Raw genomic sequence first — 27,616 nt, 5'->3', positions numbered from 1 at the left:
ATGAGTCTCCTGGGCCTCAGTCACTGCCTGGTCATTCCATCTCTTTCCTAGACTTCTTTTTCATATTATATTTTTGACCAGGACACCAAGGGTGCTCCCCAGGAAAAAACTACCGGTATCAGGAATCTTGGGGAAAGTTCTCCCATTCCTTGCTGTAATCGTCGCCATATCATAAAATGATTTTGCTCACATTGTTTGTGTGCACAGGGAACGCTGACCTGGATAGCACAGGCTAATCCAACCTCATCAGATTTCAGAAGTCAAGCAGAGCTGATACCAGTTATTACTTGAATGGGAGGTCACCAAGAGAGTGGTCAGAGAGATGCAGGCCATAGCAAACTCTTTTTATCTTTTCTCTTGAAACCCTGTATCGGCAGATGGCCATAAGTCAGCTGCAACTCATTCATTCATTCATTCATTCATTCATTCATTCATTCATTCATTCATTCATTCATTCATTCATTCATTTGATTTATATACCACTGCTTTTCCTAAGAACCAGTGGCGGTTCACATAATAAAATGTTAAAAACCAGTAAAACCCCATAAACCCCCCACTTTACAATAAACAACAAGTGGCAACAATTTCTAATCAATCAGTCCCCTCAGCCGGAGGCTTGACGGAACTTGACAGAAATTTCCATCACTGCGAGGAACATGTTTCTAGGGGACCATGATAATCGCCACTCATACTTCCTGGTTCTTCCCCTCCCCTCACACACACTATTTGCATTTTCGTCATAACTTTAAAAAGAGATTAACCAGTGTATGCATTATCAGCTTTATACATGGAGGTTGGAGCCTGTGCATCTCTTCAGCTTGCCCAACACAATCCTCCACTGCAGAGCATGTTCCATGAAAACTAGGTAGTTTCCAAATCAAATAGTTAAATCATTACTTTTCCTTTTAGCTCAAGACTGCATGCAATTCTAAAATAAAACCATTACTCGTAATAAAAACACAAAACCCATCAACTTCTTCCCCCAAGAAACAGGCAGCAGCACAAATCCAATGAAAATCATGAGAAAATAGATGTTGTTTTTATACCCTGCTTTTCACTATCCAAAAGATTCTCAAAATCAGCTTCCAATCACCTTCCTTTCCTCTCCCCTCAACAGACACCCTGTGAGGTAGGAGATGTGGAGAGAGCTCTGAAAAGAGTGTTCTGTGAGAATAGCACTATCAAGGCTGTGACGAGCCCAAGGTCGGCCAGCTGGGTGCATGCAGAGGAGTCGGGAATCAAACACAGCTTGCCAGATTAGAAGCCTTAAGGACTCTTAAGGACTCCACCAAGCTGGCTCTAAGTATTCTTACAGAGCCTCCTAAAAGAGGTGATATATAAATAACTGAAGAGACACACAGAGGGACTGCAATGAGGAGGAGGAAGATGGCCATCCTCCATCTTTTGTTAGCTAATGTTATCACCTTTCCCCTCTTCATGGCAGCCATGCCCTGACCCACATGGCTACCTATCTATGAAAGCTTCATGGTGTCAAGAATAATCATGCTGAGGAAGTAATGAGATTGCAGGAAGAGACGAGAATGCAGGGGATGTGGTCTGTTGGATACAGGGCACTGCTTGACATTTAAAAAAAAGCAAATGGATGGAATTAAAATTCAAATAGTGTCCCTTCTTGAAGCAATATTCATTCATTCATTCATTGATTCATTCATTGATTGATTCATTCATTCATTCATTCATTCATTCATTCTTTGTTTTATATACCGCCGCTCTCAAAAGACTCATGGTGGTTTGCAATAAAATGGTAAAAAAACCTTTTGTGAGATTGTGAGAAATGTAGCCATGTAGCACAATGTGGCTTTCCTTGGGATTTAGTCTGTTGACCTGGCAATCCATTAGAAAGCTATACGGCATTGTCAGGTTAACATGAGGCAGCTTGCTTGAGCTCATCAAAATGGGACAGAGGGTAGCAGACAAATTCTGGCAACCCAAATGCTCCAATTCTGCCCTGGAGAATATCTGTGAGAACAAGGAAATCACTTCCCCATGCAAATGGTTACCACTGATATTTAAATGGATGGGAACATCATCAGTGCAGAAGCCTGCTAATTGTAGTCAGAGCTGTTACTTGCATCAAAGAAGTTCTGCTTCCATTAAATGTCCGGGTCACGACCTTGCTAAAGTTCCGGAATCTTACGAGTCTCCGTTTGCCATCAGATGAACATCACTAAGCATGCCACTACTTCACTGAGATCATCTCAGCAGCTTCAAGGATACTTTACAATGTATTTCTTTCAGATTTTGGAATCCCAAAGTTTACAGCAGTAGGCGTCAAACGAGAAAGATGTTATAACTCAATTGCATTAATTGTCTTGAGAAGAAGTTAAAAAACCATAACCCTTTTCCCTAAGGGATAAATACTTATTAAATTGTGAAATAACAGAACCCTAAATTACAGCCAGGCAGTCACACCTATCGCAGCAGTAAGGTTGAATTGCAATTTCTCTTACAAATCTCTAATTTTTCAGGTTTATAACTCGATCATAAAAATTTTGCTTAGGGCTAAAACATTTTGCAAAAGCTATGCAATTACAAGCAAGAAGGAACAAAGCAGTGTGATTTTTTTCCTAAGGAAAAAAAGGAAGTGTGCTATTTTTACATTCTACCAGTGTGCATGTATAAGATATATGTAATGATTACATTTTTAAAGCAAGAAAACTTTAATGATTGCAAAATATTTACATCACAAACCTTTAGGGCTTTATTTAGCTTACAGTCAATGAAGAACTCATCCATCATTAGTACATCTAATTCTCAGTATTGCCAAACTGGTGGATAGTTAAATCCAGAAACTAGTACCATGGGCAAACTAGACAGTTCTTTCTACTAACCTGAGGAAAGCCCTGTTTGCAGAAAAATAAAAAAAAATGTATTTAAAAAGTATGAGAAGCTGAATGCGGGAGCAGATTAGGGTAAGTTGGCTGATGGGTGGGAAGCAGGAAAACCACCCTGAGCCTCAGGGGAGATGGATAGATGGATGGATGGATGGATGGATGGATGGATGGATGGATGGATGGATGGATGGGCGGGCAGGCAGGCGGGTGGGCCGAAGTTATGGGGGCTTTCAGGGAAGGGAAAGACAAAATCAAATAGCAATTGAGTGAGATAACTACTGAGACCCTTTCTCCTTCTCTCCATTCTTTGGTGATTTGGCTGGTGTTCAGGACTCTCACCTGGCAATAGTTTGTTTCCTTTATTTCTGTTTTGGAGAGGAGAAAAGAGGAGTTGGTTTTCATAGCCTGCTTTTCACTACCTGAAGGAGTCTCGAAGAAGTCTGAAACTACTTTTCTCCTCCTCTTCCCACAACAGATATCTTGTGAGGTAGGTAAGGCTGAGAGAGCGCTGAGAGAACTGTGAGTAGCTCAAGGTCACTCACCTGGCTGCATGGGGAGGACTGGGGAATCAACTCCCGATTCTCCAGATTAGAGGCCACCACTGTTAACTGCTCAACCAAACTATCTCTCCAGGGTTTTCCAACTGAATACGATTAAAAAACAAAACCATAAGCATTCAGTTTGCATCCTGATCCATAGTGGTTCATGCCATCTGCCTCTGAAGATAAGAAAGTGTGGTTTCTCATACTCAAGGCGGTCTAGCACAATGTCGCATGGATTTCAGCACAGGGTGCTGAATCAACTGCAGATCATGCCACGCTCAGCCTGTTTCTTCTTCCAACAGTTGAAGATCCTCATTAAAATGCATAGCTGATACACCCAAAAAGGGCAAGAGGGAGCACCAGTATGATGAGTGCTCCTTCCATTCTCAAAAGGCTGACTGTTTCAACGGTACTTCCCATCAGAGTTTCTGTACGGTTTTTCGCCGGTATAATTTGCATGGCATTCGCAGCATGGCATGAGAACGATGCTTACGGCTGCCTTGGATAAAGTTCTCTGCAGGTGAAAGCATAGCTATAAATAAATGAGTGGTTTTTAAATAAAACACACACACACTTCAGTTAACTTCATTATGCTATACCTTCTTACCGTCCTGTCCTGTGTCAATTACAGATAAGCACCACTTACGGTCAAGAATGTATTTGGAATGCTAAGCATGTCATACTTCATTGCCTTTCCTGAGCTAAATTTTTTTTTGTTTGCTTGTTTTAAAAAACTCCTCTTCTGGTTAGCATGCTGGAGCACACTCCCAATTAAACTGCATTTCTCTGTCTGCGGTCTTTCTTTGTGTGATCTTCCAACCCGTATGGCCGGGATCAATGCTTCCCCGTGGAAATTGTCTTCAACCTTTCCCCTTTCTCCTTTTGGTATTTTATTTCTCCACACTAATTACTTTCGCAATTAGAAATATATTAAAACTGAAGTGTTGGATTAGACCAAAATTAGGCCTCCGAGGGAGAGTTTGGCAGCTTCCTTCCTATATGGCTGCCACTGAACATAAAGGTGTTGTTTACTTATCACAGCTGAGCACCATTCTCCAAGAATATATGTAATCTGGTTCTAAAAATGTTGGACATGCTGATCATTATCACTGCTCATATGGAGAGAAAACAATAATGGAGTCTCGAGGCATCTTATAAATTTCTGTGGCCCACTTCAGTTGATGCATGATGCAAAGTTTCATGAGTGGAATTTTATATTTCACTATATCTGAAGGGTTATCTGAGGGACTGCTTGTCTCTTTATGCTCCCCGCAGAGCTCTTTGCTCTGTGTGTCTGAATCTGTTGGTCGTTCCATGTCCCTGTGAGGTACGCCTGGCCTCGACCAGGGCCAGGGCCTTTTCAGTCCTTACCCCAACCTGGTGGAATTAGCTCATGGAAGATCTGAAGGTCCTGTCAGAGCTTTCATAGATCCTCAGGGCCTGCAAGATGGAGCTCTTTCACCAGGCATTTGGTTGAGGCCAGGCCAGGAAGATCAGATCCCTCCCTGCACAGGCCTTTTGTGAAGGATATCTGAGCAGGAGTATTCCCTTGGGGTAGTGGCTAGGGTGGTGGTAGTTCTTCCGGGATATGGATGGGGGGAGGATGTAAAGGGTGTCTCGCTGCTAGTATTATATTGTATTTTTATTGTATTCTGTTGGATTTTTATAACTGAATGAAAATCACCATGCACCAGTAAACCCAGGAGCAGAGGTTAATAAAAACTAATATAAATAAATGAAACAAAAAGGTAGAGGAATGAAGACTTACAGTACAACAACAACAAGCCTTTAATAGCATATAAAAGTACAATATAAGGAGGGAAAGTGCAAAAAGATCCACTGCTATACAGAGAAAACACTGGCAGTCTTCAAGCAAAGGTTGGATACACACTTTTCTTGGATGCTTTAGGATGCTTTGGGCTGATCCTGCGTTGAGCAGGGGGTTGGACTAGATGGCCTGTATGGCCCCTTCCAACTCTATGATTCTATGATTCTATGTAAAGATCATGCTTTAGAGTAAGACAACATACATTCACGATTTCCCATGGCAAGATATAAAAACTTTGCATCTGGTTCAATTATATCAGGATTCTGAGATGTTAAAAGAAACTGTATCTTATGTTCATCCGAATGCAGTTCTCTTTTACACAGCAGTGAGTTAAGAAATTTAGCTCGGATAGAGGAATAAAATGGACAATGGAAGAAAACGTGTGTAATTGATTCTATGCAGCATTGTCCACAGAGGCACAACTGAATGTGGGATCTGTTGAAATCTCCTAAATAGCATAGCAGAAGATAGAGCATTAGTTCTAGCTAACATGAATGAACTTACTGTTCAATATGATTTACTCCGAGGAATGTGTTCTTAGGAAGTATCATTGAAGGAGGGTGCTTTGAGTTAGGAAGAACATACTGACAAATCTGTACCCTTCACCCCCTTTCTCATACGTCTCTTCCACCTGCCCTGTTAAACATTGGGTAAGTAGTGCTGGGGAAATTGTAATGAGCCCATGCCTTCTAAGCAGGGATAGGAACAAACTGAACCAAGGAGCAAAATTCATCTCAAATTTTGCCCTGTCCATTGTTCATGAGCTGAAGTTTGTGACAGTTCCAGCATAATGAACATCCATGGACTTTTAAAGCAGTCCATGCTGGTTCATAGATAGAGCACAAAGCAGGGGGTTAAAGGGACTGCAAGCCCCTTTAAACCCCTACTTTATGTTCCCCATGTAAGCCTCAAAATCAGCTGAGCAGCAGGGAACAGCCTGCTACCTACCACTCAGCTGTTTTAGGCTGCCCCATGCAGTCCTTTTAATCATTATAAGAATTGCACAAAACAGCCCAAAAACAGCTGAACAGTTCTGCACAAAACCAACAATAGCATCTGAGCACTGAGGAGCAGGCCCTGCCATGTCGCTGTTTTATTCTATCTTGGGAAGTCCCTTCAGAGCTCAACTGTTTTTCAGACTTTCTGCAAACCCTGTTTAAAGGAACTGTGGTCTTTTTCGATGATGCTTGTAGGGCTATGAATCACAAACTGCTTGGATTCATGAACAAACCTCCTGTTTTGATTTAGCGCAGAGGATCCTCTACATCTACATCTGAGAATAAACTTAGGAACAACTATATCGGTACTCTGGGAGTCTGATCCTGAGGTGCTGGGGTGGGAGGAGGGGGGAGGTTTGATTTTATATATATATATTAACTTATTATCACTGTTGGAGATGACTTGCTTGATAGCAGCAGGTAATAAATCAAACAAATAAATAAATTGCCACTAATTTACTTTTGTCTTATATCTGTACTCTTATGCTCCTTGTTCTATTTTGTCTGAGGAAGAGTGCATGCAATCGGAAACTCACGCCTTCAATAAATCTTTGTTCATCTTAAAAGTACTATTGGACTCAAGGTCACTGAATATAAAAGGTATAACTCTTCTTAAGATCATGTTGATAGGTGAGGGGGGTAGAATTTCTGGAAGTATTAAGGGTGCAGTGAAACATAATTTTATTTTCTAGAGACTTAAATGGAGTTCAGATTGTAGTCATTTTAGGGTACGGGCTTATTTGCGGTTTTGTGGATTCCATATATATATATTTCTAGATATTTAAGATGGCTTGAGCCATTAGGAAAGGCAAGATATAAATATTTCAATAAATGATTACCATTTAAATTCAAAACGCAAACATTTACAATGTAAGCTGAGAACAGCAGTAATTGATAATAATACAGGCTATTCAAGGAAGCCTAGGTGTGATCTCTTTCAGAAAACTTACCTCCTGCTCAATGAAAAGCAAATTGGATGTTCTTAAAGCGTTTCCATGGCAGAGAAAATGTTCTCACACCCCTGTTCTTGTCAAAATCCAGCTAAGATTTAGGCATGTCCCCCCTCCTTCCAATTTCAATGGACCTAAAGAAAGCCCAAATCTTTACCAGATTGCGGTATCTGTGTTTGTGTTTTAGTATGTTTGTAATTCGAGTATTTTCAGAATGTTAGGCAATTCATCAGCCTCTTTTCCCTACATTACAGGCCTAGAATGAAACTTTCTGCAGCTGTTATTCCCCATCTCCTCTAATTCTTTTCCCCACTCATTAAGTCACCATTATAACTGCCGGATCTGTACTTATCTGGGTTTACTTTCCTTCCATGTATGACTTAAGAAAATACTCATCAAATAAGATTTCAAGACTCTCCTCTTTCATGGGTTTTAGCCTGCTTTCTACTCCCTATGGTGGATTGCCATTTGGATTTGTGCCTGCCAGTAATTTATTTCCAATTTTAGCTACAGCTTATCAGACATAATTGCTATTTCCTTTATTCTTTATTTCTTCTTTTTATTTCTTGACGTAAGTTTAACAGACTACTTATGGAGACAGTACACTTAGCTACTCTGGACCTTTGCCGGCTCTCATCTTTATATTCTTCCAAAAGGAAGAAGCAGCACCAATAATATATTTCCAGTTTGAGCTGCTGCTCATGTCTGTCATGGTGTCCATGAGGCCTGTCATTGCTCCAGACAGGGTTTTCTCTCTGCCCACTCCTCCAATGATTTTTCTCTGTAAAGGAAATGTATTGGATTTCAATGAGATGAAGCAGTCCCCCCTCCCATGCCAAGACTCACAACAAGTTGCATCATTTTGATGATTTTCAGGACAAATGCTGGTAAAAGATTACTGCGTTTGAGAATATGAGATAATGACTTATAAATTAGTCACAAATGTCAGCAGGGGAAATAATTCATCCTCTCCTCACTAAAGTTATTGTGCCTTTTACTGTAGCATCTGAGTAAACTAGCTTTTGTTCCTGAAAACGTCCTTGCACACTTTACAATTCAGCTGACTCACACATGCTGGTGGCCCTGATTTAGGCTTTGTGTTTACCTGCCCCAGATCAGCCTCACTTGAAGAAGAGCCTAAGTGTGTCACAGGCTCCTTGTTTGCTTCTTGCTTTCAAGCAATACCGAGGAGATAGAAAGGATTGTACCAATTAGGACTGCAGGTGGATGATGACATTGTGCAAAGGTCCCCTTTGTGCTGTTTTTTTTCTTTTTTTTTAATTCTCCCAAGTAAACAGAAAGCCAGCAGAGCTGGTAAAAAGCTAGAAAATAAGCATTCTCCCTTCTGATTCCATTCAGAACTGCAATCTACCACCTGCAATGTTATGTTCAGCCCATTCTACTAATTCAGCATTGAGCATTCTACTATTTCAAGCATTCCTCAATCTCAGCTTGGTGTAGTGTTGAAGAGTGGCAGCCTCTTATCTGGAGAACTAGGTTTGATTCCCCACTCTTCTGCCTGTAGCTAATATGGGGACCTTGGGCTCTTCCCAGTTCTCTCTCAGAGCTCTCTCAGTCCCACATAGTGATTGCAAGCTGCTTTGCAATTCCCTTGGGTAGTGAAAAGTGGAATACCAAAAATAGCTGCTCTTCTTCTTCTTCTTCACACATTTGCACTTTACCATTAATACTGAATATATAAAGATGGCCATGTTTGTGTGCAGCAGCAGAAAAGAGAAGGGTCCAATAGGACATTAAAGATTGACAAAATGTATAGCAAGATATTTGCTCTTGTGAGCTGCTACCTTCTTCTTCTTCTTCTTCTTCTTCTTCTTCTTCTTCTTCTTCTTCTTCTTCTTCTTCTTCTTCTTCTTCTTCTTCTTCTTCTTCTTCTTCTCCTTCTTCTTCTTCTTCTTCTTCTTCTTCTTCTTCTTCTTCTTCTTCTTCTTCACTAGGGGCAAAGCCTATGGTAGCCAGGAATACAATGGGTACTCGGACAGATGCCTAAAATGTGAATTCCCTAGATGCTGGTCCTCCTCCCACTGCTTCCTGCTTAAACTTGAAATCCAGCATCTCCAGATACCCTAGAGCAGGGGTAGTCAACCTGTGGGCCTCCAGATGTTCATGGACTACAATTCCCATGAGCCCCTGTGAGAAAACACTGCCAAACACTGCTGACAGGGGCTCGTGGGAATTGTAATCCATGAACATCTGGAGGCCCACAGGTTGACTACCCCTGCCCTTGGGTACTGACACCATCTCCTCCTTCTCCTCCTCGGAGCTGTCTGCAATCGTGGGGCGGAAACACTCTCTTCCACCCACCTTGCAATGTGATGCATCATCCAAACTGCCCATTTCTAAAAGTGATTAATGATTACAGCCTATCAGCATTTTGTGAGCTGGGAGAAAGGAAACACATTTGTTCAGAGAACAGGAGAAATATCGAAGCTAGCTATTCCTGTTAGTGCTTGCTTTTCCCTTCCCATATGCCCAAATATACTCCAAGTGACTTGAATGAGATCATCCCATCCTATTTAGAGGACTGGCCCATATGCTTCTTAATATTAGGGAATTAATAAACTCAAGAATGCTGATAACCGTTGGTCTACTTTTAGGGGAGTCGTTGACACCCTCCCCAGCCCCAGAAATGCAGTGAAAAGGCATTTTTAGTAAATTATTCAGTCGATATTGCAGTGTTAACTCTGCTCCCTTCCCTGGGCCCTTGTGCTAAATGATAGCAGTTAGGACTGCAAAATAACTTGGCACATGGTGTGAGTTAACTGGAGCCTGCTATTAAATTATATGAAAATCTTGAACTACTGATCCACTGTCTCCCATTCCAGTTCCCCATCTCATCACTTTCTGCTTATTTTACAAGAATATAAAGCGTGAGCTACTGTTTTCATATGTGGTTTTTATTTCATACTCAATATGGTACAGTGCTCTACGCTAAAACAGAGGTGTCTAATTTAATCTCTCTTCTCCCCAATTAATATGTCTCTGCTGGCAGAGAACGCTACTGATACAGATAATTGTCTTTTATTTTTTTTTTTAACTACCCCTTTTTCAAGAGTGCTTGGCATTGCAACTGTGAAGAGATTCAATCGGGCTGCCAGCCCCTGTTTCTTCAGCAGCAACCAAGTTCCCAGACATTACGCCATTATGCTGTGAAGAGGTTCTTTCGCTGAGCTTTGCAAACCAAGCTACAAAGGAGCTGACCAGGCTGAGCTTTCATTTTAGGGCAGTCAGTAACCCTCATTTTTACAACACTATGCTTTTAAAGATAAAAAGGTCAAGTCTTACGTGGAGGACGCCGTGTGTCCCAAAGCTTTCCCTCTGTAATGCTTTGTTCTAGAAGACTGCCTGACAGAGCAGTTCTTCAGTGGAACAGGTTTCCTTGGGAAGTGGTGAGCTCTCCTTCTTTGGACGTCTTTAAGCAGAGGCTAGATAGCCATCTGACAGAAATGCTGATTCCTTAGGCAACCTTAGGCGGATTGTAAGTGGTTGGGTAGAAGGGACTGTGTTAACGCTTTGCTCTTGTGGTCCTTTCTTGCATGCCCAGGTCCTGCCCCTGCGGTTCCCACCCTCCGGCCCTGAACTCTTTGCTCTCAGACGCCTCAGTGCCTAGAGCCAGCAGCAGGTGAGAGGACGCTAGGCAAATGGTCATGGTGCAGGGCTTGCTAACGAGGGCCTCCTGAACTGCTAGGCTGGGCCTGCTCACGAGGGCCTCTCGACTTGCTGACTGTCTGCTAAAAAGCTCTGTCTTGGGCCTGCTAATGAGCTGCCCAGCCCCCGCCTGCCCCACCTGATTTGGCTGCAAGCTGCGGCCCAAAGCCACTCCTTTCTTAGGAGCGGGCTTTGAAGCTACTAGGTGAATAATGAGCAAATATATATGCAATTAGCTGAGACCTTGAAGCACCTTGAATATGAGATTGCCTGAAAATAACTATGGGATTGCCTGAAAATAACTAGCCAATTTGAATGCTACCAAATGGTTCTTATTGGCTTATGCCATAGCTTTTCCCATGCTTACAACTACTGATGAAGAATCCCAGTAGCTTCTATCACTCACTGTGGAAATAGTACACAAGGCCACAGATAAAATGAAATCGGGGTATAGAATTCCCAGGGCTCAGGTGGTTTCTTGTTACTGGAAGGGCACACACCAGAAATGATGCATGTCACTTTCAGCTAACAGCTTCAATCAGAATGCTTTAGTGACAGCTGGAAACCTCTCTCGGTATCCAAAAACATCAGGCTTTCCAAAAATATGAATGATAACATGTTTTGCTGTAGGAAAAGTGTGTTTCCTATGGTTTCCAGCTAAGCAACAAGAGAATCTGGTTTCCTAGAGAGGCTTTTGTTGGAATATGCAAATTCTGCAATGTGCATAATGAAGCAGAATATAGAGAGTGTCCTGCACGGGGCACTGGAGATGTGTACTTAGCATAGAAGAGAAACTTGCTCTTAAAATACTTTCCTGCTGTGCCTTGATTGGCTCAATAGGGGACTTCCTTCTCCTTTGAGCTTACTTCCTCCCTGATTGCCTTGAAAACAATAATTGAACAGAAGAATGACTGCACACAACAGTTAACTAGACTGGTATCTCTTGCACTCTCTCTCCGTTTTATGGAAACTTGTTTCTCTTCTCAACAGTTTATTCTTTAAGCAGCCTAATGCTCTGCCCCTTTGCATGTTTTAACTCTGCCACCAGCTTTCCTCCTTTATAAGTTCCTTCATTCCATTACCAAATATATCTTTAAACAGCCCCGTGGCGCGGAGCGCCATGGACTGAATAAAGGAGTAAGGGCACTGTGGGAGGAGTTAGGGCGGGCCCTGTCTGGGATAAAAACTCGGAGGGGCCAATCAGGAGCTGCGAAGTGTCCATCCCGTCCCAAGCAGCCACGCAAAGCGCGGCTCCCCATTGCCTGCTTCAGCTGAGCCGCGCAGACAGCCACAGATGAGCGATCGGCCGCGTAGCCTTCTCTCGGCCGGCGGAGCGGCCTTGCGGTGTCGTAGAGGCTGCAAGGCCGCTCCGCCGGCCAGGAGAAGCCTTGGGAGAGCCTTGGGGGGCGGGGGGGCCTGGCCACCTTCTCCCGGCCGGCGGAGTGACCTCATGGCGTCGTAGAGCCACCTTTTATTCTGCTCCAGTCTGCTAGCGCCCATTTTATTCAGACATAAAATGGGCTTAATTTCTAGTCTAGTATAAGTTCCTTCATTCCATCATTAACTATCCGGGAGAAGGCTTCCCCGGGGGCCTGGGGAGCTTCCCCTTCCCCGGGGCCTGGGAGCTTTTTTTCCCAACGGGGGGAAGGAAAAAAGCTCCCCAAGCCCCGGGGAAGGCGCTCTGCAGCGAAACGCCTTCCCCGGGGCCTGGGGAGCTTTTTTCCAAATCAGGGGGGGAGAAAACACCTCCCCAGGCCCCTAGCGGCCCATAAAGAAAATGGCCGCCAGCCAGAAGACGCCGCCAGGGAGCCCACCTTTTATTCTGCTCCAGTCTGCCAGGAGCGGATAAAATAAAGGCCTAAGGGCTATTGGGGAGGAGTTAGGGCAGACTCTGTTCGGGATAAAAACTCACAGGGGTAAATCAGGAACCACAAAGCGGCTCCTGATTTGCCCCTACAATTGCCAATCTAGGGCCAAGCGGCCCAGCCTCACCCGCCAGGGGACTCCTTCCCATCGCCCTAGGGAAAGGAACAGGGATGCCGCGTCGAAGATGCAGCGTCCCTTCTCCTTTCCCGCCACCCCCCAACACCACGCTACCGGCTTACTACCCCCCCTCCATCCCCAGGCCCCTTCCTGCCCCGCGTCAGCTGCCCACAACATAAACACCCCCTCGGCACACACACTGCGGCACCCAGCCGCCACCCGCTAACACCCCCACCCTCCCCAGACCCCTTCCCGCCCCGCTGCCACTTCCCGCCACACAAACACCCAATCAACCACACACTCCAGCACCCAACCGCCGCCCGCTAGTCCCCCTACCCTCCACAGAACCATTCATGACCCACCCCACAGGGTGTCTGTTGTGGGGAGAGGAAAGGGAAGACAATTGTAAGCCACTTGGAGACTCCTTCGGGTAGCGAAAAGCGGCATATAAGAACCAACTCTTCTTCTTCTTCTTCTTCTTTCCCTACTATTTGCACACTTCTTTTCTCCCATTGTTTCTTTCTTTCAACATTCTCTGAATGTGTTAGAGGGGAAGAAAAATCTATCTTTAAGCACTCATGGTGATTTTATTCCATCAATGATTTCCTTACTTATATTGAAGATAGCATCATCAACTGTTCTTTATTCTCTCAAACTTGTCTTCATGTTCTAGCCACCTTAGGTCCCGTTTGGGGGAGGGGGGGGGATGCCAGATAAAATTATATTAAATAATTAAGTGCAGAAAAATGTATGGCTATTTTATGGTGATGGCAATGCAGTTCTTTGGTGCATGTTTGATCATTCTTTCCTCTCTCACAAGAGTTATTTAGATGAGCCTCTTGTGGCGCAGAGTGGTAAGGCAGCAGCCATGCAGTCTGAAAGCTTTGCCCATGAGGCTGGGAGTTCAATCCCAGCAGCCAGCTCAAGGTTGACTCAGCCTTCCATCATTCCAAGGTCGGTAAAATGAATACCCAGCTTGTTTGCTGGGGAGGTAAACGGTAATGACTGGGGAAAGCACTGTCAAACCACCCCGTATTGAGTCTGCCATCAAAATGCTGGAGGGCGTCACCCCAAGGGTCAGACATGACTTGGTGCTTGCACAGGGGATACCTTTACCTTTACCATTTAATGCAGTTCTTTGGTGCATGTTTGATCATTCTTTCCTCTCTCACAAGAGTTATTTATATAACTATGAGCTTTGTTTTGGTTATATTTACAAATGAGAGCGTGACATTTCATAATGCTAAACAGGGTTGTCTGTTAAAATCCTCATGAAGAAATGTCTACAGGAATATGGAGATACCACACAGGTAATAGGAATCTTGCTGATAGTAGTGCTTTTTTGGGGAATTTGAATGTGCTCTCTCTCTCTCACACACAAGAAACAGGAGAAGGTATTTGACATCTGGCCTTCACGTGGAAGAGAATGAGGTAAGAAAATCCTGAGGCAGTCAAAAGGACCGCAATTGACTTTATGGCAGAAACTGTTTTCTGTTTGAAAACTATTCAGGCTTCTGAGACACAATGGAATCTATTCTGCACCAGCAGTTCCGTTCTAGGCTGCTACTGGTACTTGGACAAAGGCAGGTTGTCCTGTCTCTTCCTGAGTCCAGATGGGGAAGCATGTTCCCCATTACATCTGGTCTGCCCTGGATTTGTGCCTCTGGAAAGGCAGCCAGGGCAGCGAGGTTCAGGTGTTCTGCATGGTGGCGGGGGCCCATTTTGATTTTTAAGAATAGGGTATTGCATTACGACCTAATACCCCTTTCTTAAAAATAAAATTAAAATGCCCAAGGAAGCTCTGCCACACTGTAGAGTATGGCAAAGTTGCCTGGAGTATTTTTGGTCCTTCCTGGGATACTGTAGTCACAGCCATGAGTACGGAGGAGCCAGGCCAGGATAAACTGACTCTTTCCTTCCGCATGACCCAGGCCCAACGTAGGTCCTGCTGGTGCTCAGGACAAAAAATGGAATTCAGAATTAGCTGTGTTTCCTTGTAATGGAGATAATAAGGGCCTGAACTGGGCCAGGCCTGAGACAGCTGCAACCTGTCCATGATGTCATGTGGAAATGGGAATTTTTCCTACCACCAGACGAGCAGTGGAGGGGAGCAAATTCCTGATGCAGAAGAAGTCTGGGATTGTCAACGTATTGGCTGCAAATTTCATATTTTTAAAATTAATAACAGCAAGTTCCTCATCTCATTATCCATGCACTTTGCACTAAAACAAACAAGTAATAATAGCTAAAAGTGAAAGCTAGCATGGTAGTGGTTAAAAAGTGGCAAATTGGGCTTGATTCCATGCAAATTGGGCTTGATTCCATGCAGTCAGCTGGGTGACCTTGGGCCAGTCACCATTCACTTAGAGTTGTTCATGCAAAGCCATTCTCTTAGAGCTCTCTCAGCCCTACTTACTTCAAAGGATGCTTGTAGTGGGAAGAGGAAGGGAAAGGTGTTTGTAAGCCACTTTCAAACCCCTTCCATTAGAAAAAAAAAACAATTGGGTATAAAACCCACTCTTCTATTTTCATTTTATTAATATACAAGAGACAATTAGCATTCATTTTTGTGTTTGTACACATTACTGGTTACACAATTTACCTAAAATTTCTTGCTGTTAGGATTGTTGTTGTTTTTTCTCTATTGGGAGGACATTTTTATCCCTGCCACTGATACACTGGTGATACTTTTTTTATCCTTGCCATTTCTTTATTACAAAAAACAAAACAAAACTAGGAAATGAAAGTAATTATTTTTAGAAATTGTCATAATTGTGATAAACCCCATCACCATAACAAATGGATAACGCTGCTTTCTAAGAGTGGAGCTATTGTATTGCAGTTCCACATCCAGCAAATCAAATTTGGGGAAACAAGTAAATCCTTTAATTTACAATTTCAATCTTCACTAATCCCCAGTTGCTTGCTGTTTCCGGTGCCTAGGACTTTAACCAATTTCAGGACTATAAATATTACTTTGATGCATTACAGATGCATCTGTGATAGACAAAAATATTCAATTCGCCACTGCTCCCTATGCATCGTAGGCATACATTTTAACTGATGCGGAAGAGCATTTTACCACGGTGAACTGGAGAATAAAAATGTAAGCAAAGATTCTCAAGGAGTCCAATAACTCCCGGCACCCCTCAGTGACAAATAATGGAACCCTCATCTACAGTAAATAGATTTTTGTCTGGTGGAGTATGTATGGTAGAAGTAGAGATGCTAGGTTCCCGATGGAAATGGGGATCTCTTATCCTAGCCCCCATTTCCTGCCATGGCTACAGTGGTCAGCAGGAGAAAAACAAACTGACCCTCAGTCATCCTCAGTACACTAGCATTGTATCATTTCCAGGGGAAACACAGAAATGACGTCAGTCCACTCTAGGAAATTCTGTAAACTCTACGGTCAAACTATAGAGTGACTTCAATTTTAGGTTTTCCCAAGTAGTGTGGTGATACAAGCACAGTGATGCCCTCTGTTTCCCCACCTCCTGATTCTTACTGGTTATTAGTCATTGGCTGGCAACCTTAGGTAGAACAGACAGAATATTGGATTTTGGATTGATTTAGACTAAAAAAAAACCCTCTAACTATGGGACAAAGTTTGCTGGTTAACTTTAGTAATGAGATGAGCATCTCAAAAATTTCCTGCTCTCAAAATTCTTCATCCCATTTTATGTTGGGCCCAGGCTCATTTCAATTCAGGCCACAAGCAGGGAATCACATTCTTGACTCCTTGACTCTGCTTTTCAAGCAATAAAACCCTAACGTTGTAAAGGGGAAGTATGTGAACAGCATCAGGGAAAGCTTGTTTGATACAAGGCTGTTGGGAGAGGTAGTTTTGTGCTTCTACATTGGACTCAGAAAGCAGAGAACATTCCAAGCAACATAATCCTGATAGGAGGGGATGATCCAGAGTACAGATTTTGTTGTGCTGCTGGCTGCCAGGAGAGGCAGGGATAGACAGGCCATTAAGTATACAGGCCACTGGTGGTCATGAACAAGCAGATCCAAGGCTCAGGAACTCTGTCGATGTCTGACGAAGAGTGCTTGCACTCGAAAGCTCATGCCCTGAATAAATCTTTGTTGGCCTTAAAGGTGCTACAGGACTCTGATTTTATTGTGCTGCTTCAGACCAACATGGCTACCATTTGGATGTCTCAAGGATCACTGAGTGGATTGGTAATTGCTACATGGCAAATGCTTGAAACAGTTGGTGTTTGTGTATAAGCACCTTCACACCCTTAATGTCTGGGACTCTGCCCAACTTACCTAATGGTGTCTTGTGCCACTTCTGTGTTAAATGGGCTGATACAACAGCATCCTTTGCCCAGTTTTGAGCATGAATGAATTTCCTGTGTCTCATGAGCCTTCTGTTTCACCATTCACTCCTACCTCTTTCACAAAAGTTGTGGGCCTACTGTGGAATCAGGGAACGCTTCCCCATTTGGGTTTTTCAGGTATATGTGTTGAAAGCTCAAGGGGAACCCTGCTATGGCCAGCTGGATGGGAGGACTCACCCTTGTCCTGGAGATGCAATTAGCCAGGTGCCATGTGATCACAAAAGGAAAGACAAGACTCCGCTTACAGGCTGTCTACAGACTCAGTAACATCTGAAAAGTTGTTTCTGATCATGGGGAAATGGTCATTTGTTTTGCGTGAAAATATTTGGTATCCCCTTCCCATTATTGCTGCTATGCTTCCCAATTTTACCTTCACATCTAAGGGAAACCTACAGGGAAAACAAAGGCAATAAACAAAACTACAACAGATAAATGTACCATCTGGACCTTTCTGACTACAAGGGGGGGTGTTTGTGGGTGGGGCGAGAACAGTTCCCCCCCACATATACATCTGCCTTCACAGGGTGAAAATGTTTCCCCGAATTGGCAGTACTAACTCCTGCTGCACACTTTAAAGTTTTAGAATTTGAACCAGCCATCTTGAAAGTCAATAAGGAAGATGAGATTCTGTGTTTTTACATATCTGTTTGTTTTGGTTATAACACTTTTAACATGTATACTGTGCCTTTTTCTTCTACACTTCTGTAGAAATGGTTACTTCATATAGAATTCGACATGCAGAAAATCTCATCTTGCAATTCCTACTAGATGAAAATTCTCACGTGGAGAAAGTGTTGATTGGATGGGGGCAAATGCTCTACTTTTTCGCTCTTCAGTTATTCTCACTTCTCCTCTTCGCCTCTCCTTTCAGCTCCCTTCCTTTCTCTGCACCCATCTTCTCTCTAGCCACAGTCCCTTTCATGCTTCAGTCATCCCATGCTATCATCTTCTTCTCACTCCACCCATGAGGAACAAGCACCTTTTCAATAGAAATGGACCAGAGGGTGAAGTTAGATAGGAAGAAGATCACAGTCTACTGCAGGACAAGCAACTTTTTCCAATAAAGGACCTCATGGATTTGGATTGCTGAAATTCAGCTTGAGCCTAATACACAAACACAGTTTACGAATAATTGAATCTATTGATGGGTTTGGTGATAAAGGAAATTATTACAACCTTCTAATGTATCACAAAGCTATTGGAAATTTGCTTTAGTTCCATATTGAAGACCAAGATCCAATCTCTGTTTCTTCTCTGTATGCTTGGCTGTGTGACCTTTTGCCTACAATGAAATATAAGGGAAATGGTTTATAGGGCATTTTTCAGATATGCTAAGGAATTAACCTGCCATATCGGAGGTATGAGATCAGGACTCCAGGCCTATCCTGAAGACTTTGGGGAGGGTGGATCTCCAGAAGACTCTGGAGAAATGGCATTATTTCACTGGTCCAGGCCTCGGAGACAACCCAATTGTTTATTTATTATTTATTTACTAAATGGATAGCCTGCCTTCCTCCTTTGACTCAAGGCAGGTTACATCTAAAAATATCCCCATAAAACCAAACCCTAAAAATAGCACAAGTTCGAAAAATTACTGAGATGACAAGATCCCCCCTACCTCTCGCAGTCACTATCAATGGTGTGCTAGATATTATTGGGGGGGGGGACCTGAGCGGGGACCATTGGTCTTGCTAACCTGGTCTTAACCAAAGACCCAGTGGAAGAGTAAAACATACACGACCTGCGGAACTTTGCCAGCTCTGTTAGGGCCCTCAATTATCATAGAAGTTCATTCCACCAGGTTGAAGCCAGGCATTTCTCTCTCGGGTCAGGGACCATTAACAGATTAGTACCCACAGAGCAAAGTGCCCTCCGGGGGGCATAAGCAGACAAGCAGTCTCTCAAATAGGCTGGGCCCAAGCCATGGATGGTCTTAAAGGTCAATGCGGTAGATGAATACAAATCTATGAAAACTTTTGTCCTTTGCACAGTTTTTCTTAAACATGAGTTCCCTGCGACTGTCTCATTTTTGCTGCACCTAAAATAAAAACAAAAATATTTTTTCCATTCTGGTGTGGCTTTGGGAATATCATACCAGGCAAAGGATCACATTAGTAGCCTATAGGGCTAGGCTGTCACTATTTGTGACATAGAACAGCCTATGTGATTTCTAATAGGAAACACCATCTTCTTCTAGATGCTACAACCCCAGAGAAGCCAAAGTGTTTGCTGATGTGCCTTGCCACCATTTTAAAATCTATTCAACCTTTGTGAATGAGCAAGGATTTGGTACTGAGAAAGAGAAGAGTGTTCAGTCTAGTAGATCCATTTTTCTTTTTCTCTCGAACCCAGACAGGTTGAGAAAGAAACTTTTTCTAGGAGATGGGCACAGCATATTTTGTGGATTGTCCCATTCTTCAAAGGATCATTCCATGAGTTATATCTTTGGCCTTTCTCAAGAAGGGAATATGAGGAGAAGCCTCTAGCCCAGAGGTCCTCTGTCTTCTTCTCTCTTAAACTCCACTGGTGGCAAATTATTCTGCAGCTGAGAAGGAATGAGGTCACTTCCAGTCACTAGCCTTGTCCAACTGACCTATCCATCCACAGAAGGAAGTTATGAGCTCATTTTCACCAATTTACATGCTATGTTTCTTTATTACCTAGTTTAGATTAGTTTTTTTTATTTGAAAAAGACAGAATATTCATGAGATAAATAAATAAATGATATGACAGACTGATGGATTTCTGCCACGAAACACTATAGCAACACTGCTGCGTTTGACAAAAACATGATTATGAATAAGATTTTGCTGTTGTTGTTGGTCTAAATCCTTTTAGCATTAAATATTGAAGTCCTGAAATTTGGCCAGCAGCATCATTCAAGGAACTGAAAGAACTTAAGCACTCCACAACAATATTTTGCACAGCATGGACAAATAAAGTCATACCCACTCCTTCAAAATGCCCAGTACTGACCTGGGATTTTTTTTCACTGGTAACCCTGCCATCTTCTTCTCAGTGTGGATCTGCCAAGGTCTTCTCAGATGTCAGTTTTCTGCTGGATCAATTACAGAAGGGGGAGTTGCTACTGAACAAAATCCAGTAACATCTCATTCACTGGCATTGAAGTCTTGAAACAGAACAGAGCATCTACCACCATCTTCTAATGGAAAACAGTCTATTTTGGGAATCAATAAAAGAGTATTGGGACATGGGCTTGACAATTATGCAGGTTGAGAGGAAGTGTGTCCATAAACAGTGACTTTCCTGAATCTCTATTCCTATTGTAATTATTTGACTCCCACATTAGAGCCACTGTAGACCACTGACCCATCACAAACATCATAAGGTCATAGTAGAGAGGTGCAATGGAAGAAGAAGAGTTGATTCTTATATGCTGCTTTTCTCTACCAGGAGGAGTCTCAAAGCTGCTTACAATCACCTTCCCTTTTCTCTCCCCACAAAAGACATGCTTTGAGGTAGGTGAGGCTGAGAGAGCTCTGACATTACTGCTTGGTCAGAACAGCTTTTTCAGTGCTGTGGTGAACCCAAGGTCACCCAGCTGGCTGCGTGTGGAGAAGCAACGGGGAATCAAACCTGGCTTGCCAGATTAGAAGTCAATGTTCACATGTTTAAGACTGACAGATTTGTGCCAATTAATACAACATATTAATTGCAGAAAGAAGTTTTGAATTAAATTAAAAAGGGGGATAATTTCCTACAATAATGAGGTTCTCTGCAGAACAGTTCATCCTCTTTTGTAGTTTTTTTTTCCTTCCAATTGGATCCATTAAATTTAGTAACGTTGAAGAGCTGGCTTCAGTTTCCTGGAATAAGATTAAATAGAGGCTTAAACAAGCCATGAGCCCCAAAGCATATACCACAGAGGAGAAGGAGAAGGAGAAGGAGAAGGAGAAGGAGAAGGAGAAGGAGAAGGAGAAGGAGAAGGAGAAGGAGAAGGAGAAGGAGAAGGAGAAGGAGGAGAACTTTGTTGTTCATACAGCTGCGGTGCTATGTCATTACAAAAACAGAAGAACTTGATAAATGGCATCAAAACTATCTTCCACAATCTGTGGATTCCCCTCTAAATCCAGCAGCTGCCATTCCACTGTTTTTTTATGAGTAAATCCATGTGAGTTTCCCAATAATGTACTACCTGCTGCTCCTTGGATTAACAGGAACCATTTTTCAGAGGAAATTGCTTCCTAATTGCTGGCAAATACATTTCAAGTAATCAGACCACCTTGAATCTTTCAGAAAGCTAAATGAGTCCTCTAGACACTCACCCTCCTCTGGATAATCTAGACAATAGGGTAGATGCAAACCTCGTTAGACAATGCTGTGAATAAAATATGCACTTTCCAGAAGACGCAGAGGTCATGTTTCTTCTGAACAAAATGGCGGAGGGGCAGAAAATATATCAGGCCTGGATGTACACAGCTGCCTGTGCAGAAGAGGTTTGGGGGCAGGGTTCAAAGAACCCCTCCCACCTCTCCTTTCCCTTTCCTCGCAGAGAGCTGCCAGGTGTGAGCAAATGGTAATGTAATCAGACTGGTGACAACTTTGTTAATTAGAAACTGGGAAAACTTATTTTCTCCCAAGGCAGAAAAGGATTGGTCGGTGCTACTGACTGAGGAGATATAAATCAGTACGAATCAAGCCATGTTGACTCTTTTGGGTGAAAGGCTGAAAGTGATGCACAGGGCAGAGCAAGGTGACTGGAAGTATACTTCTAAGCAAGTGCTTAAGTGCTTTCTAATCCCAAAGTGATCCCTCAAGTTGGAACCTTTCTGAAAAGTTGCTAAGGGATCCAACCTAAGGACTCACTTTGGGATCATATATTGTTCTGAGAGAATGGAAGAAGGGAGAATGATATTCTACACTGCTTGGCATTCCAACGAGGGAGACCTGGGCCTAGTCTGCACACATAGGATAATGCACTTTCAATGTGCTTTGGCAGCTGGATTCTCCTGTGCAGAACAGGAAAATCTACTTCTAAAGTGCATTGAAAGTGCATTGAAAGTAGATCTATTGTGTGCAGACTAGGCCCTGGTAGATAAATAAATATTACTGTCTTTTGTCAGTTTTTAGATTTTGAAATTGTAAACTGCCTTGAGCCAGAAGGGAAATGCTGGGTAGAGAGATATTCAAATAAATACATAACTACATAAAACAAACTAATTAAATAGAATCCTCCAAGGTCTTAGCCCAAGGCCTTTCCCTTCACTTCCTCCCTGGTCCTTATAATTAGAGACCCTGAGGATTAAAGCCTTTTTGTATTTGAAACAGAATCTCTACCTTTGTGCCCCAGCTCCAATGTGTAGTGAGATGATGAACGTGTTAACCTAAACATACTTGCCAACTTTTTTGTTTTCAGATCTCCCGCGTATAGATAGCTATAGATACCTATGTAAATGTTTATTAGATGCTGCAGCCATAGGTCTTAACATTATTATAAAATCAAAAAGGAAACTAAAATAAAACGACAATTGTTGCAACAATAAACATTAGAAAAACATACCAACCAATACAAACGATAAATAAATAAAAAAAACCATAAGAGTCCAAACCATAAAAATTCAATATAGGAAAAATAAATAAATAAATAATTCAGTTTTAAATTCCCTCAGCAGTTCCTTCGACAAATTTCTTCCTTAATTTAACTGAAAAATGTAGAAATGTGGCAACAGTGAAATGTATAGATGGGCAGATATCAGCTAAAAGGAAATCAATATGCACCTCATCTGAGTCAGGGAGGCTTGATATAACCTGACTCAGCTTACTATGTATGGAGTCATACATTGGACAATACAGCACATAATGAGTAAAATCTTCAGACTCATTGAGACCACATGGACAGAGTCGACAGTCCAGTGAAATGTTACTAAATATGACCTGCAGGTAGATATCTATGCAGATGTATCTGTATATTCTCATCATAATCTATCTCTGAGTTGTTTACATATCATTGTAGTTCCTAAGCCAAGGTTAACATTTTTCTCCCTCCTTGAGTATGTCTCATCATTTTAAATGATATGCTTCTGAAGCAAGAGAGATGGTTAAAAAGGTGTAAAACGAAAATAAATCTGGGGCCATGTTGCTTGGGAAAGCCAGTTTGGTGTAGTGGTTAGGACTTCTAATCTTCCAAGCCGGGTTTGATTCTGCACTCTCCCACATGCAGCCAGCTGGGTGACCTTGGGCTCATCATGCCGCTGATAAAGCTGTTCTGACCAAGCTGTAATATCAACGCTTATATAAGAACCAACTCTTCTTCTTCTTCAGTAATATCAGGGCTCTCTCAGCCTCACCTGCCTCACAAGGTGTCTGTTGCGGGGAGAAGAAAGGGAAGGCGACTGTAAGCTGTTTTGAGACTCCTTTGGGTAGAAAAAAGTGACATATAAGAACCAACTCTTCTTCTAATTAAAATTAATTCTGTTTAGCTGTGTCATGCAAACAGAAGTGGATGAGTTTGCTGGATTTAGCACCTCCTTCCTGCTCAAATTCTAATTCAGGTGTAGAATCCTGGTTCATTGAGACAAAACTAATTTGATCAACATATGTACCTGTATTTGTGCATCATATGGGAATGGAAGTAGTCTGAACTAAAACAGCATTCCCTCTTTGTGCTCTGTACAGAAAAAAACAGTTCCGGAAGTGAGGGAAGTGCATGAGCCCAACAGTAACTTGAGTATATCCATTTGGACTTCACATCCACCAGATGTGAGCTGTGAGTGTAGTGTTAGTGTTTTAGGAAGCAGAAAAGCCACATGAACTGGATTTTGTATGTTCCACTCATGTCCTATATGGACCCTGTATGATAGATTTGGCTTAACTGTAAGGAAGATGGCTACTACCATGAGAACTGGGTTGTTGTCTGCTAAAGATATTATTGGGACTTCAGTTTACTTCTGACATGTCTGACGTTCCATTTCCTGTGCACTTTTACTGGACTGGAATGAATGACATAGTCTACCTGTAATGAAATTCCTTCCTTGCCTGATCCTTCTGGCACCCTTACAAAGATCTGCATATTACAACTTGGGTAGTGCTACATCAGCAGGCTTCCCAGTCAGCTGCATAATGAAAGGATCCATCAAAGTCTCCAGTTCTCAGTATGGAAATGAGGGGAGCCTCTGTCAGTCAATCAGTGACCTGATTCAACAAGAAAAGGTAACAAAGCTACATTTCTTGTAGAGATCACTTTTATAATGTATAGACAGGGTACAAATTCAGTTGTGAATCCTCTATTCCTGCAAAGATTCACAATCTGGATGAATGTCTTCCCTCCCACACTTTATAGAAGTCATTGGTACCAAAAAATGTGACCATAAATACAGATCGTTCCCACTTCTCTGTGCAGCTTGCTCTTGCCTGCTTTATTTTCCCAAGCCATGAACATATTTCTCTTGCAAAGTAGATTAATTATTATTTGGATTACTGATAATTCCACATGCCCTGGGAATTCTCAATGCTGTGGAGGAATCCTTGACATGGGTCTATCAGACTAGACCACCAAATCTGGAGCTCAAATTTCCCCCTCACCTCATTCCTGTGAGCCCTCTGCCCCCAGAAGCAGCACCTGGGGATCATTCATGGCTGCAGTGGGAGGGAGATGGGAAGAAGTAATATTCTACTGTCTTAAATTCCTTCCATGTGCAAAAACCACTACACCACACCAGCTCTCAATATGCTGCCTACTCCTCAATGAGGATAAAATCCTAGATTTTTCCTTCCACCTTTAACAAGTCTCATACAGTGGATCTATCTTTCAATGATAATGGTACATACCCGTTTTGAAGCAGTGGATTAACCAGCATTTTACAACGTGCAGGTAGCATCCTTAAAGTGGAAATAACAAACAAAAGAGTTAATGATATGTGGTTATGAGTTTTGTCCTGCTAATAACGGACAAACCTGCCATATACTTAAAGGGCTAATTAAAATCTTTGTTTTAATTATAACGTGGTCGCCTGGTAGAAAGGAGGTCTTGATGGAATACACAAATCCAGACTGTGAATCTATAAAAAAACCAAAAAAAAACAAACAAAATAAAATGGTTGTGTTTTGCTTTGTGGAAAACCCAAGAAGCTCAAAGACCATGGAATGATGTTTTTCAGGTGACTGAAGCGCATTATCTTCCTTATGCGCAGAAACCACAGAAAGGATCACAAGAGCGACACCCCGGATAATTTGCCTGGTCACTTGGAATGCATAAACCAGATACTTTTTGGCACGATCATTAACCACCCTAGTATCTGTCTCAGTTCTCTGTGGATCAGTGGTAATTGCAAGCTAAGAGTAAGAAAACAAGTGGCATGTCATTAGCTCCCCCCAAAAAATAAAACTAATTAGAAGGAAAATAACACAGCAGTGTGTGAGAGAGTAGGGTAATTAAGAAGAAGAGGACAGATAATCACACAATGGTAATTAAGTGCTATCAGGTAAGAAAGACTGAAGCGGCATATTAAATCAACCACAGTTGCTATTTCAAAATGGCATCTTTGACAGGGAGGCTGTCAAAAACTGGTTTTAATAAGACGGTGGGGAATCACAAGGAGAATAAGACTTGAATCTTACCAGAATCCCTTGACAGGCCTGGTGTGGCCAGGAGTATAGATACTCTGATTTTGAAAACTAAGTTGGCCCTTCCAGAACCCAACAATTTCCAGTATTGGATCTGGCAGTTGGGCAGAAATAGCCAGGTTCTGAGAGATGACATCACAATAATGACAACATCACAATAGTTCAAATATGCAAAGTAAGGGAGGAGGCAGGCAAAAGGGATCGGTTCAGTGTCCACCGATGTCACAGTGAACCCACCAGTATTATCCATGCAGCCAGCATGGTGTAATGGTTAAAAAAAAGGTCTGACTCCCTGCTCTTCCACATGCAGTCAGCTGGGTGACCCTGGGCTCATCACAGTCTTCATAGCGGTGTTCTCACGGAGGGGTAATATCAGGGTTCTCTCAGCCTCACTTGCCTCATAGATTGCCTGTTGTGGGCGGAGGAAAGGGAAAGAGATTGTAAACTGTTTTGAGACTCCTTCAGGTAAAGAAATGTGGGGTATAAAACCTAACTCTTCTTCTTCATCATTGACATTATGTAAGTCCCTTGGGTTTGATGCAGGATATCGAAGGTTATGTTTTATTATATTTTTATAATGTATAATAATGGTTCCAGGGAGTAATTCCTTTTAAAAGAAATGGTTGATATAAAGGTTAAAAGAAGTAGCCTTCGACCTGGAGAACGGGGTTTGATTTCCTGCTCCTCCACATGCAGCCAGCTGCATGACCCTGGGCTCATCACAGTCCTGCCAGAGCTGTTCTCACAGAACATTGTCTCTCAGAGCTCCCTCAGCCTCACATACCTCACAGGGTGTCTATTGTGGGGAGAGGGAGGGAAGGCAAGGCAATTGTAAGCCATTTGAGACTCTTTTGGGTAATGAAAAGTGAGGTATAAAAACCAATTCTTCTTCTTAAATAAATGACAAATAAATAAATCTTTATTTTTCTAACCCACCCTTCCAGTGCTGCTCAAGGTGGGTAACATCCCTATTTAAGCATTCAGTTAAAAACACAAGATTCTATTGATCCTAAAATCTACTATCATCTAAGGCAGATGGGGGGTGGGATTCAAAATTTGGAGCAGATCTCGCTTCAGTTTCCAGTGGCGAGGGCAGCATTTCCTGGCGGTCTGACTTAGCCCTGACCCTAGGCCTGGTGGAACAGAACCTGCAGATCTGGTTAAGGTCCTGCAGGGGCCTGACCTCCTTTACTAGAACCTTCTTCATTATATCATCATGTAAGCCTTAATGTCAAAACAGAAACTGGGCCCATTCCACACATGTTGGATAATGCTTTGCACAGCAAAATCCAGCCATGAAATCCAGCTGCAAAAGTGCCTTGAAAGTGCATTAGCCATGTGCAGAATGGACCAGTTAAAGCTGTGCTTGTTACGTTAGACTATGACCTGGGTTTCCAAGGTGTTAAGGGCACCATCAAGGACTCTCTCTAGGTAATCTTGGGTTAGATTAGACACAATTTGAGTCTAACCTAATTTATGGGGCTGTTCTGAGCATGAAATGTGAAAGGCAGAAGCTTGAATGCTGTTTTGAGCTCTGGGAAAGAATGGGAGAAAACAAAAGGGCTGTGTGGATATATTTATCTTCTAGAGCAGCCAGAAAGATTGTCAGCAGAGAAGGGATATGAATTAAGCTCATTGTATCCATGGAGGAAATTTTTTCATTTTGAGAATTTATTTTCTGATGACATCCTGGTGTAGGTAACAGCATGTGCAGAGTCCCTCCCAGCTTGGGAAAGTATTCTTATGTATCAAGTTGTAGAAGCCTCCCAGCATGGAAGGGTGAAAATATGTCTGAACTTGGCTATCTTCCAAGCACAGTATAGATAACATAGAGGGAAGGAACTTGTGAGATCAAGGAGCAA

General features: G+C 42.5%; 1 long non-coding RNA gene across 4 annotated transcripts; it reads right to left on the bottom strand.

The window, feature by feature from the left end:
* Nucleotides 1–7,772: 7,772 nt before the first annotated feature.
* LOC143840763 (uncharacterized) lies at nt 7,773–25,858 on the bottom strand. Of its 4 annotated transcripts, none has more exons than XR_013232387.1 (4): nt 25,749–25,858; nt 24,960–25,010; nt 20,148–20,229; nt 7,773–7,954 (listed from the first exon to the last, which is right to left on the bottom strand). It is a non-coding gene; the product is annotated as an uncharacterized LOC143840763 (long non-coding RNA). The 4 variants fall into 4 exon arrangements; XR_013232390.1 differs by having other exon boundaries at nt 20,148–20,226; XR_013232389.1 differs by lacking the exon at nt 7,773–7,954 and adding an exon at nt 17,541–17,560 and having other exon boundaries at nt 20,148–20,226.
* Between the last annotated feature and the right edge of the window lie 1,758 nt (nt 25,859–27,616).

This window comes from Paroedura picta, chromosome 6 (genome assembly GCF_049243985.1).
Source record: "Paroedura picta isolate Pp20150507F chromosome 6, Ppicta_v3.0, whole genome shotgun sequence".
Lineage (NCBI taxonomy): Eukaryota > Metazoa > Chordata > Lepidosauria > Squamata > Gekkonidae > Paroedura > Paroedura picta.
This window is presented reverse-complemented; position numbering and strand designations above follow the sequence as displayed.